Source organism: Microcaecilia unicolor, chromosome 2 (assembly GCF_901765095.1).
Source record: "Microcaecilia unicolor chromosome 2, aMicUni1.1, whole genome shotgun sequence".
NCBI classification, from domain to species: domain Eukaryota; kingdom Metazoa; phylum Chordata; class Amphibia; order Gymnophiona; family Siphonopidae; genus Microcaecilia; species Microcaecilia unicolor.
Genome location: NC_044032.1, coordinates 485,421,083 through 485,435,483, shown reverse-complemented (window position 1 = coordinate 485,435,483; position 14,401 = coordinate 485,421,083).

The following is a 14,401-nucleotide window of genomic DNA, read 5'->3' as shown; positions in this document are numbered from 1 at the left end:
GTTAAGGTATTGTTGAGATCTCAGGTGACTGGAGCACATGTTAAACCAATGTCAGTGATCTTGTTGCAGTGATAAGTCTATGCTGCAAGTCATTTAGAGGGTCTTTTACTAAGGCATGCTTCCGTTTTTGGTGTGCGCTAAAATTGTGGGTGTGCTAAATGTTAGACACGCCAATGCATTCCTATGGGCGTCTCTAACATTTAGCGTGCCCACAATTTTAGTGCGAGCTAAAAACGTGAGCATGCCTTAGTAAAAGATACCCTTAATGTATAACATGATGCCAACCTATATTTGTTGTGATGTATGAAAATGTACAAAATAAGGATGTTGATTTCTCAGATTTCCAGAATGCACTAAGTAGCACATGGTCTATAAGTATAAAATAGGACTCAAAGCATTTAGGACTAGATTCTATATACGGAGCCTGAAAAATCGGTGCCGAAAATATTTCCGCCTAGGTGTATTCTGTAAACCATGCCTAGAATTTATAGAATATACCTAGAGGGTTTATGGAATATGCCTAGCTAGTGGCCATGCCTGTGCCTAACTCTCGGTATGTACATTTACGCCAAGTAAAACTTAGTGTAAAAAACTTAGTGTAAATACTGGTGCCTAAGTTAGGTACGGAGCAACACATATTCAGAAGACAACGACAATGACTCAGACTACATCTCCCATCAAATTTCCCTATGTTTTTCCTGTGTCCCTCCGACCCTCCCGCTTCCTTTACCCCTCCTCCAATGCTCATCTACCCCTTGCTCATACCTCTCCTCCTCCCTTCATCCTTCCCCTTCTCTACCTACCTATCACTTTTATTATTCTGCTATAATTAACTTATATTTTCTCTATCAATACTCTGTAATCCATATTATTATGTAAGCCGGATTGAACCTGCTTTAAGTCGGAAAGTGCGGGGTACAAATGTAATAATAAATAAATAAATAAAAATAAGTAAATATATTCTATAACCCTGCACATAGATTTTTGGAATGCTCATGGCCCACCCTTTCCATGCCCATGACCACGCCCCCCCTTTTGGGCAGTGTACATTAGAATTTATGTGCACCACTTTAAAGAATACACTTAGCGAATTGTGAGTGTAAATTCTAATTAAAGCCAATTAGTGTCAATAGTTGCTTGTTAAGTGGCGATTATAGGCGCTGATTCGCTTGTTAAATAAACTGCATGCGCAAATCCAGAATATGACCAGATTTGTGCATGCAAATTTATTTATGCAAACATGAAGTATGAGGCATATGGAATAAAATAATACCATTCCATTCCAAGTTCAGTACCTTGAAAAACATTAATACCTACTGACATTAATTAACTAGGAAAAGAAACAGCAGAAGTTGCAGTGGGTTCAATAATGCAAATCTAGAAACATAGCTCTATTGCAGTGCAATTCTGTGATTCTCCTTTAGGTATATTGAAAGAACATCATTTGTTTGTTTATTTATTCATTCATTCATTCATTCATTTATGTGTATATGTGTTTATTTATGCATGTACCCCACATTTTCCAACCAGAGTTTTTGGTTCAATGTGGCTTACATTTACATTAATTAATCAGCCATCATCTTACAATTTACATCAGTTAACCATTTTACAACAGGTAATCAGTTAATCATATTACGTTGTGGTTGACATATAAAATGTAAACGCTAAACTCGTATGATAAGAACTGATGCCACAGCTCCAAGTCCCTTGTATTTCCCTTGCTCTGAACTGCGGTCAAACAATATGTTTGTCTATCGCCTTTCCAACAATTCACTTTGTCAGGAAAAGATGGAGATGTATGTTTTATGGATACCTGGTGAGCAGTTAAAAGGTTTCTGCAGGTTTCCTCTTTCCTTCCAAGTATTACCTAGAGAATACAGTAAGAGTGCTTTCATTTCCTCTACTTAATTAGCTGAAACCATACTCTCTGTACTGCAATTTGTTTTACATGGATGAAGAAGTAGCTTCTTAGTGACATACATTTAATTAAAAGAAGAGCATTCTTTCCCTTAGTAAGCATGGGTTTTAAATGCACCCCTAATCACTGCCTGTTCTTACCAATAATGAAACATTTGTTCCCGGTTCTGAATTGTTTCCTAGATTCTTTATTTTCAGGCATGGTCAGAAAAGCTGTGCAAGCACCTGGAAATTGTCCTTGTTATTTTCCTCTCTATACCCTGCACTTTTATTTTATTGTTATTCTTTTATTCCTTCCTTGTTTTTTTAATTACTGCGGGGCTCATATACTGTCAAAGCACAAAGGTGTATATGTTGAACTTTTTAAATGCACAGGAGCACATATGCCTTTAAAAAGGTTGCAGTGTGTGTGCATGCGTGCGTGCTGGTAAAAAATCTGTGCATATACTTATATTTCATGCAACACATACTTGAATGCTAATCTTGCCCAGTTCTGTCTATTATCCACTTCTGGCAATGCCTGCATGTATATCATATAAAAATAAGAGATTATTTATTTATTTATTTATTTATTGCATTTGTACCCCACATTTTCCCATCTATTTGCAGGCTCAATGTGGCTTACATAATACTATAAAGGCATTCGCCAGTCGGTTGATAACAAATACAAGGTTGTATTGTGGTCAGATGAGGTAGGTATGTGTCAGGCACCGTGAAGGTAGAAGGGAATGAGGATTGTATATTAGTCAGTATGATCATTGGTTGTGCTGTGTTGCTGGATGTGGGGATTTATGTTGGATCAGTATAGGGTAATTTTATCAAGAAGGCACTCATTATTGTTATTTACATTTTGAACACACCCCTCCCCCCACCATATATACCGACCCACATGCATTTATAACACAACATGCTCCACCAGATAAAATTATTTACCTGTTGTCCCTCCCCCCAATACACATTGCTCCACATACATTCACATAAGCCATATAGGCTACACTCCCCCCAAACAGATAAAATGATTTATATGTTGTTCCCCCAAACACATTGCCCAACATGCATTCATAGCACAACACCCCCACCAGATAAAATTATTTACCTGTTGTTCTCCCCCCCCCCCCCCCCCCCCCACACATTGCTCCACATGCATTCACATAAGCCACATAGGCAAATATAACACTATCTATACAGACCTCAAAATAATTAGCTCTCCTTCCATTCCTGATTTTTGGGTGTTTTTTGTTTGTTTCACATATTCACTTTAATAGAAACATTTTAACACATGTTATAGCATTTAAACATGCACTGATTGACTTCACTCAAGTTAAATTGTAGTCTAGTGCAGGATAAATCACAGACCAGTAAGCCTGACATCAGTGCCAGGCAAAATAGTGAAAATTATTATAAAGAATAAAATTACAAAACACATAGATAAATATAGTTTAATGGGACAGAGTCAGCATGGATTCAGCCAAGGGAAGTCTTGCCTCACCAATATGCTTCATAAATATGTCGATAAAGGTGAGCCGGTTGATGTAGTTTATCTAGATTTTTAGCTTTTGACAAAGTTCCTCATGAGAGACTAGTGAGAAAATTAAAGAGTCATATGATAAGAGGTAATGTTCTGTTATGGATTAGGAATTGGTTATTGGTGTTAAAATACATGCAGACTGTAGAAAATTGCAGGAAAACCTTAGGAAATTGAAAGACTGAGCATCCAAATGGCAGATAAAATTTAATGTAGACAAATGCAAAGTGATGCACATGTAGAATAATAATCCAAATCATAGTTACCTAATGCTAGCTCCACCTTGGGGGTCAGCATTCAAGAAATAGATCTAGATGTCATTGTAGACAATACACAGAAATCAAGTGTCCAGTGTGCAGTGGCAGCCAATAAACTAAACAGGATGCTAGTAATTATTAGGAATGGGATGGTAATTAAGACCAAGAATACTATAATGCCTATGAATCGCTCCATGGTGCGATCTCACCTTGAGTATTGCATTCAGATCTGGTTGTCGTATCTCAAAAAAGATATAGTGGAATTAGAAAAAGTTCAAAGAAGAGTGACCAAAATGATAAAGAGGATGGAACTCCTCCCATATGAGGAAAGGCTAAAGAGGTTAGGGCTCTTCAGCTTGGAAAAGAGACAGCTGAGGGGAGATATGATTGAGGTCTTCAAAATCCTGAGTGGTGTAGAACAAGTAGAAGTAAATCAATTTATACTCTTTCAAAAAGTACAAAGACTAAGGGACACTCAATGAAATTACTTGGAAATTTATTTACTTATTTTATTTTTTAATTTATTTATTCATGCTTATATCACACAATTATCAAAAAACGAGTTTCAGTTCAATGTGGCTTACATTTAAGAGTTGTTAAAGATTACATTGATTTAATTACATTTACAAGGTTGTATGATGTTGTGTTTTATAGTGGTTGGCAAGGTAACTATTAGTGCATATGGAATAGTCAGTGGGTTTCTTGAGAAGATATGTCTTAGTTCATTTCTTACATGAAAAGATGAGTTGCAGTTAGAGGTTGTGTTGTGTATTGTCCCAGAATGATTAGTGCATATTTTACTCATAGAATTTCCTGAAGAGGTAGGTCTTTAGGTTTTTTCTGAACTGGAGGTACTTTGTGATGCTTCTGATGACTATGGGAATTGAGTTCCACCATTTTGAGCCAAGGTAGCTAAATCCCGCCTTATAGGTAGACTTATATAGTATGTTTTTGTAGTAGGTAACCTCTGGTTCCTGAGTTTGCATTTCTTGGTGATAGTTTGATCATATCTAGCATGGAGTCCAGTGACATGCCAAACAGTATTTTGAAGATAATTGTGCTGATTTTGAAAAACATGTATGGCCTTGATTGGGACTTCAAAAAGTCAAAATATGATAGAGCAACCCCACTACTAATAATGCTACATTGGCTAAAATACTTTTAAAATAAATAGAAGGAATTTTTTTTTCACTCAATGAATAGTTAAGCCCTGGAACTCATTGCCAGAGGATGTGGTAACAGCAGTTAGCGTTTCTGGTTTTAAAACGTTTTGGACAAGTTACTGGAGGAAAAGTCCCTAGTCTGCTATTGAGATAGAAATGGGGAAGCCACTGCAGTCCCTGTGATTAGTAGCATGGAATGTTGCTGTTATTTGGGTTTCTGCCAGGCACTTGTGACCTGGACTGGCCACTTTTGGAAACAGGATACTGGGCTAGATGGACCATTGGTCTGACCCAGTATGGCTATTCTTAAGTAAATCAATTTAGTACGCACATAAGGGTCGCTAATCAAATCAACTTTAAATGGCCAAGAGAGGCTCCTAGCTGTTTAAATTGCTTATGTGGGGTTATCTGGGGTATTCAGTGGCACTTAACTGTATAGTGCCACTGAATATCCCCTTTAATTGCCTATGCCAAAACTGGCTAGTTTGTGGATAGTCTAGAGCAGAGTAAGAATAGAGCAGGATCTTCACTGGTTAGCGAAGGATGGATCCTAAAGAGATATCATCTTTTAAGATTTCTAAAAAAGCAGTTAGATTATCAAAATCATTGTCTTTTACAGAAGATATCTCTGATGCCACACCCTCCTGGGCCCCTCTCACAACTTTCCTAGGCAAATAATATTTACTCAGTACTATAGTATCTGCATCGGTATAATAGAAACACGATTTTGGACATCTCTAAGTGAAGTCCATCGCAAGGACGTCCAAATTTCAAGGGGGCGTATCGGAGGTGTGGTGAAGGCGGGACTTGGGCGTTCCTAAGACTTGAACGTCTTTGACCCATAATCGAAAAAAGCAGAGACGTCCATGACTACAACTTGGATGTTTTCACCCGGACGTGTTTTTATTACGAATAAGTCACAAAAAGGTGCCCAAAATGACCAGATGACCACTGGAGGGAATCAGGGTTGACTTCCCGTTACTCCCCCAGTGGTCTCTAACCCCCCTCCCACCCTCAAAAAACATCATTAAAAATATAAGGTGCCAGCCTCAGGTCCATGACAGGTAGTGGTGTACAGTTGGGGGTAGTGAGTTTTTTTTTTGGGGGGGGGAGGGGGTTGGGGGTTCAGCACACAAGGTAAGGGAGGTATGTACCTTGGAGCATTTTATGAAGTCCACTGCAGTGCCCCCTAGGTTGCCAAATTGCTGTCCTGGCATGTCAGGGGGACCAGTGCACTAGAAATGCTGGGTCCTCCCATGTCCAAATGGCTTGCATTTGGACATTTTTGACTTGGACATCTTTGTTTTCGAAAATCGCCAAAACTCAAGGACGTCCAAATGTAGGGACATCCAAATCTAAGGACGTCCTTGGTATTTTTGAAACATAAGATGGACGTCCATCTTTTTTCGAAAATATGCTTTTCCCCGCCTCCGGATTTGGACACTTTACAAAGATGTCCAAATCCCAACTTAGATGTTTCTTTCGAAAATGCCACTCATGGTAATAGTGTTCTTCTTGTGGCAGTGGTAAAGGTCAGTATTTTTACCAGATTCTGGCTGTGCTTGTGACTGAAAATGAGCAGTGGTAGAAAAACACTTGAAAGTGCAGGTAAAGGGAACAACCTGAAGCAAGATCACAGGATATTCAATGTCCACAAAGTAGCTATATGCACTTATTGCAGGCTGCTATGGTGCTGAAGTCCGTGCCCTCTACTAAGAGTTCCCAGCTGCACACCCATGCAATAAATATTTTGCCCATGTACATGGCTAGGATATTATCATTATTCCTTTCTGTGTCCAACCTGCAGTTGGAGACGGGACTAGGCCCCATCAAGCAAAAGTCAAAAACAACTGTTCCCATGAGGCAGGAGTCAGAGGATGAGTAGAAGGAGGCAAAGGAAGAAGTAGATCTGCCAGATGAAGGTCCTTCCAGTGAGGAGAAGGCCTCAGGATGCAGGTTCATATCACAATGTCACAAGCAGCACAGGAGGAAGCTTCACTTGAAAGAACTTGCAGCCAGCTGTTGTAAGCTTATATTTATGGTTCTTTGCTGCTTGAGGTGGTTCCGGATTACTTTGCAATCTAAGATCACAGAGGTTAAAAAAAGGATCAGGGAGAATGTAATCTTACAAACAATTCTTAGTAGATACTAAAAAAATAAACATGGCTTCTGACATGAACTGCTTTATAGATGATAATAGATAGCAAATCCTTTCTCAGGTGGTAAACACAAGATGACAAACAAGCAGGCATGACAACAGCAAGATTTTGTTGTCGGCATTATATTTCCTTCAAGGAAATGAGACTTCCTTTGGAAATGAAGTATAAAAAATTTAATGAAGTAGCTGCAATACAATACAACTTTAACATAAAGCAATAGCTGACCATGACATGAAATAAGTACATAAGTAATACCACACTGAGAAAAGACCAAGGGTCCATCGAGCCCAGCATCCTGTCCACGACAGTGGCCAATCCAGGCCAAAGGCACCTGGCAAGCTTCCCAAACGTACAAACAGTCTATACATGTTATTCCTGCAATTGAGTGGCTTTCATTCAGGCATCTGTGTCCTTCTGCATTTTCATAGGATTAAGAAGGAGACAGCATCAGCTAATATGAGATATTTTTTGTTGTTTTACTTTAGTGATAGGAAGACAAAGAGACTAAAGAGATAATTGCACTGGGTCTTGCACTTACAGACCTCTACAATAACAAGTGAATGATAATAAATATACTGAGAAGACTAAATTATAAACAAATACCCCATTTCACTTCCTCTAGGGCTCAATGAACCCATATGTAGGCATTGGAAAATATTTGTTATGCTGAATAAAATTAAAAAAAAAAAAGTGAAAGCTATGTATAGAGAAAAGAACTGCTAATGAGGAACTGTAGTAGGCTGCGAGACAAGATAGGAAGGGAAAGAACACATGCTCAAACCATGATAACATTCTTCAGGCAAGACACACTCATCTTTTTTCAAAAATATTTTCAGTTCCGTAACTCTATACGAAACAATAGCTAGTAGGGAATTTTATTTCAGAGACCTACAACGGTTTTCCTTTTCATTCACTAATGATGTTTGTGAAAAAGTTGCTCATGCTTGCTCTGCCATGTTAACTCTGCAGTACTGTGTAGTTATTGCTCTCCTGTAGTTAACTACCTCTGCCTGAGATTATGTTCCCACCTTATATCTCAGTGCTCGACAGAAAATGGAATACAGTTGTTATGCTATATAACATTTTCTGCCCATGACTACGGTTGTTCATCTTTTCAATTTCTTATTCCCTAACAGCCCTCCCTTCGTTTCTGGATTCCTATCACTCTCCAACCTCTATTTTAAGAATTATACAAGCGTTCCTTTCCCTTTCCTCCTTCCTATACCTTATTTACAACTTTTTATCTCACAACCAGAAGGATATGATTGGACCCTGAACTGTTTTCCAACCCTCTGGAATTTTAGCACCCAGGTCAGGCAAATGTTTGTGCCGCTCTCTCCTGTCCACTCCTATCTTATTCTCTCCCTCCTCCATTCCACTTTGACTTTTCCTCTCTCCTCCCCACTCTCTGTGATGAGACAGCTGTTCTCTCCCTGGCTCTTTATCTGCTGTCAGCATACAGTTGCTTTTGCCCTGGGTGAATGCTCCTCTAGTTATGGCCCTGCATTCCTAGGAACTTTTATTGAGAGTCACACTGATTCCATTTTCTAGCCCCAAGGGCTTTCGATTCCCTGTTTCTCTCTCCTTTTACTATCCCTGTTGTGGAATATAGAGCCTACTTTCCCATAATGAAATGGATTCTCTAATGTTTTTGTCCCATTCTGGTCTATGGGTAAAACTTTAGTAAATCAGACCAAATATTTAAATTTATAATAATCATCTCCTCAATTTTATTATAGTAAACTGACTTTCAAAAATTTATAGCTGCAGTCAAAAGCTGAAATTTAAAGAACTTTGGGGCCCTTTTACAAAGGCACACTGAAAAATGGCCTGCAGTAGTGTAGATGCGTGTTTTGGGCACACGCAGAATCATTTTTCAGCGCACCTGTTAAAAAATGCCTTTTTTAAAGTTTTTTGCCGAAAATGGAAGCACGGCAAAATGACACTTGGCGTGCACCCAATACACGTGTCCGAAAATTATTTTTCAGACGTGCGTATTGGCGCGCACCAAAAATGAAATTACCACAAGAGCCGTGCGGTAGCTGGGCAGTAACTCCATTTTGGCGCACATTGGGCATGCATAGACGCTTACGCGGCTTAGTAAATGGGCCCCTCTATTTTGTGATGCCAACATTAACAGCATAAAACTCCTAGCGAAGCTAATGTACAGTTCAGATACCTGCCCAAGGTTCTTCTGTTCCAGTTTGTTTATTTATTTACTTTATTTTGCTGCATTTGTATCCCATATTTCCCACCTATTTGCAGGCTCAATGTGGCTTACAATATAATACAACTACAATCACATTGATGGAATAGAAAATCAGAGTATATATAACAGATAAGGTGCATAGGAATATTATGGTAATCATATTAACGGAGAAGAATTTCAGAATTATTGCTGTTAAGGTTCATACGAAAATTATGTTGATTAAGAAGTGGGTAGATGGGTAACAACATAACATAATGATATCAGGACAGGGTATGATTATCAGTAATTAGGGTGTAAATAAAATAGGCAAAATGAAAGAGTTCTGATATACATTGTGTGTGATGGAGTTCCAGTCCAATTCCCATCATTCATTGAATACTCTCTCACATACATCAAACATACTATGAAACATCTAGTAAAGGACAAGACCGATAATTATACTGAATCTTCATATCACAACTCCTCCCCTTCTATGGCATGGACTGATAACCAGAAAACTAGTTATGAAGTTCAAACTACTCGTGAACATGCAGAGATAAGATACCAAGTAAATTGCATTTACTTAGGAGCATTACTTCTCAGGCATCCCATTTAAATTTTTTTTTCTTTTTAGTTATATTTGTACCCCGCGCTTTCCCACTCATGGCAGGCTCAATGCGGCTTACATATAGAGGTACTTATTTGTACCTGGGGCAATGGAGGGTTAAGTGATTTGCCCAGAGTCACAAAGAGCTGTGCCTGAAGTGGGAATCAAACTCAGTTCCTCAGTTCCCTAGGACCAGAGTCCACCACCCTAACCACTAGGCCACTTTGTCTAAATACAAGTGCACAGGAAGCAGATAACTTAGCCACCACATCTCTCAACAGCAAATGATCATCATAGCGTAACTGTACGTTCAGACTATGATAATACTGACAGGTCCATGACTTCCTGGAATCTGAATGATACTAAGCCCGCATGAGGGTAGTCAACGGTGTCAATATCATGATGCTTCCTTTTCATCTCATATCATCTGTATGGTACTATGACTTCCAATAAGGAGTTAAAATAGTACAGACAATTTTTTGTGGAAATAATAAATAAATTAATAGAGCAATATACTGTATAATCCAATGAAAAGAGAAAATGCATGTTATAATGTTGCTTGACCACCATATTTAAGTAATCCAAGAAGAACAAGACAGATCAAAAATTAAATGTAAAAATGCACCTTTTAAGAAAAAGATTACATTCATTGATGATGGTTCACAATGGCACAGTCTAAAAGTTGTTTTGCTACTGAAAAGCTCTCTACACTTCATCATGGCGTAAAGAGAGAAAAAATTTCAGTAATGGGATGTTCTAGTTTTTAATGAAGAGTTTAGCCTATCCTCACAGAGTGAGTGGGTCTTCCTAAGCTAAATCTATTTAAGGGTCTCCATGAGTTACTGCAGTGTCAGTGCATCTATGGGAGCTAGGAAGAGGTATTTTTAACTCATCAAATGTGCTTGATAAATCAAACTGCATAATCTTTGATCTTCGATATTAAGGCACATAGGATTAAATTCTATATATGATGCCTAAATAATCAGTGCCAAAAACAAAATATGCCTAGGCGTATTCTATAAAGTAGGCTTACATTTAGGCATACTTTATAGAATAAGCCTAAATTTCCATGTAGTTTATAGAATATGCCATCTGCATAACTAAATTTAATCGCGGGCAGTTATGCCAAGTAAAACTTGGTGTAAATACCGACATCTAAATTATACGTAGACCAGGTGTATTCTATAACCACATGCATAGGTTTTAGACATGCCCATGACTCACCGATTCCATGCCCATGGCCATGCTCTCTTTTCAACTATGTGACTTAGAATTTATGCACATCAAATTATAGAATACACTTATATAGTTCTGAAGATAAATTCTAATTATTGCCAATTAGTGTCAATAATTGCTTGTTAAGTGGCAATTATTGGCAGACTGCCTTGTTAACTAATTAAGTTGTGTGCACTAATCCAGAATATGACTGGATTTACGTGTGCAACTTTAATCACTCTATATAGAATTTGAGGGATAATGTATCTGTGCTATAATTAGCATGGAACCCCAATTGAGAGCAATGCAAAATGTCAAATCTGGATGATAACTAGACCTTCCATAAATTTTGTTAAGAACAGAATTGAGGCCACCAGTCTATAATTATTCACAATTGTTTGTGACTCTGTATTTTTCAGTATAGGGGTAAGAATCATATACCATGGATCTAAAATTAAGAGGAGCAGACCTCATAAAAGCAGTAGGGCAATCATCTATTTGACAGTGTGATTTAAAAACAAAAACCTCTATTAATTAGATGGTTCATTTCTGACCACTACTCAGGTTATAAATTATACCAGGTCATAGCTGATGGAACTGCATCTTTGTCATAGATGCATAATGACAATAGTTGTTCAAGAGGAGTGGCCTAGTGGTTAGAGCACCTGTCTAGCAATCCAGAGGTGGCTGGTTCAAATCCTGCTGCTGCTCTTTGTGATCTTGGGCAAGTCACTTAACTCTCCATTGCCTCAGGTACAAACTTAGATTGTGAGCCCTCTTGGGACAGAAAAATATCCAGTGTACCTGAATTTAACTCACCTTGAGCTATTACTGAAAAAGGTGTGAGCAAAATCTAAATAAATAAAATATCTACCCTCAATATGCCAGGCCATGTTCAGTGACCAGCATTGAATATCCAGTTTAATTTTGGCTGATTCAAATGTAACCAGCCAAGCCAATATTCAGCACTAGCCAGTTAAGTTTGAACCAACCAAAGATATTCCAGGTATTCACGCAGCCAAATATGGCTGCCAAACTCATGCTGAAAATTGGCAGATAGCCTGTTATATTGGGCATTATAACTGGCTACCGTGAATTTTCAGTGGGTCATAGCCGAAAATTTCCCACCAAAAATTCACAGATAACAGGTCATAGGGCATTTAACCAAATGTTTTTTAATATCAGGGGGCTTATATTAAAATAATTTGCCAATTTAGTGGCAGTAGGTAGAGAATCACAGGATGTAGCAGTTACTTCATCAGTATCAGGTAAGTAATTTATCACAGAGGAATGGCATTTTGTACTTAAAATATCATTTCCTATCAATTTTTAAAAATAGAACTTTTTAAATTCTTTCACTCTGTTTATATTCTATTATTGCTTGCCTCCATTCTAATTTTTTATCATTTGTTTTATCTTTTTTCCATATTATCTCCAGTTTTCTACGGGATCGTTTTAACATCAACAAATGACCGTGATAAACCATTTGCAGCAGACAATTGTATATGTCTGTGGTGCTTATGTTGGACCCTGAGTTGCTCCTGCATGTGTCAGATTGGGGTGGGGTCTTTGTGCCAGACACGTCAATACAGACACCGGAGCGACTTAAGATCCTGGTGTATTCCAAAACATCTGCAAAAAGAAGTTGGTGGAGACAGGGTTCAGGTGATGGGCCATCCTGGTGTCACATATATTATTATTTTTGACAACATGTTGTGCAATGCTCCTCACATAGCCTGTGACAGATGCCAACAGACAGATTTTGGGGGCGGGGAGCTGAGAGGGTGGGTATGCATTACACAGGCACAGGTGCTATGTGAACTGAGGTGGACATGGGGACAGAAAATAGCTTGGTAGCCTTTCTGTGGAACATGTGTACTGTTGTTGGGAGGTGGGGATGGGTATTGGGGTAAAGCAGGTATGCCTTTGGGTGGCTCAATGTACTTTAGTGAATTTCTGCCATTAAGAACAATTACTACATGAGCATTTACCGCCAGTAATCTTTTTTGATTACTTAAGAGACCTGGATGTTACCTTTTGTGTAATCTGGTTTACTATGCACTAGATAATACCACTTTTTAGTTTACCTAAAGGGCCAGGATGTTACTACTTAGTATAATTGAGTATTATGTCACTGTGTATTTTCTAGATTTTATTTATGTGTTTATATGATTTTATGTAGGTATTTTTATAAGCCACCTTGGATAAAGATGGGTTAAAAATAATAAATCGAAATCAAAACGCATTTTGTAGATGGTAAGGACACACGTGGTAATCCTGTGCTAATGGTCGTGGGCAGTAATGTAGATGTACTAATGATTAGTGCAGACACACCCATTCTCCACCCCCAGGCATGCCCTCAACCAAAAAATAAAAAATATTTTATAGCTCACAGGTAGCATATGCCAATTTTGTAACTTTCCGCAGAATGCCTGAGCACGTCCCATGATAAGCTCTTTTAAGTTGTGGTATGTGCTCACTAGCGCTGACCACAGCTTGGTAAAAGGGCCCCTTTGAAACATAACTTAGGAGCATAAATTTAGGAGCTCAGCTTTTTTTTTTTTTTTTTATATTGGGCCTTAAGATTTCAATCGAGGAGCCAGACGTAAGAATTTTTCTTGATCTACTATGGAGAGGACTTCAGCAAAAAATAAAGAAAGAAAGAAAAATCTCTCCTTGTTTAGGAAGCCACCCCCCCTCCCCTACTAATGGCATTTTATTAAGTGGTCCTGGAGGGCTTCACTGAACCCTCAGAAATTTATCTCCTTGCTGGTGGTCTCGTTTTCTTTTTGAACTCAAAAAGCTGTCCACATAAACCTAAACAGTATCAAAGCTTGCAAAAGCTGCCCTGAATGTTGTAACCCACATACACTGCCCTACACTATTCCCTCTAGGTCAGTTAAGCCAAACATACAATTAGTGTTCGATATTTTCTAGTGTGCCCATGGTCACCTGCAGCATCAATCAGCCCAGGCCTCAAAAAAATACCTGCCTTGGGCTGTGGAGTTTGTGATCTACAAGTGAAAGTCTGCTTTTAATGACACATTTCCTTCATCTGAAAAAATGTACAGGCTCCTTGTAAACTGATTAAAACAATTAAAACAACAATCATTTTGATCCAAGTTACAAGCACTGAGAGCCAGGATCCTTAGGAAAACAAAATACCATAATTATCAAGTAAGAGTGTGTGCCGATAATTACAGCAAACTGGTTTTCTTCCAGACCACAAGCTGATAAACCTTGGTTCATGACAGGAAACACTGTTTGCATTCAAAGGAAGACAAAGAGTTCAGTATAAAGAAAATGGCAAAGGAAAAGCACATGAATGTGATAAAATGACACCTTAGTGTAAGACAGGTATTTATTTCAT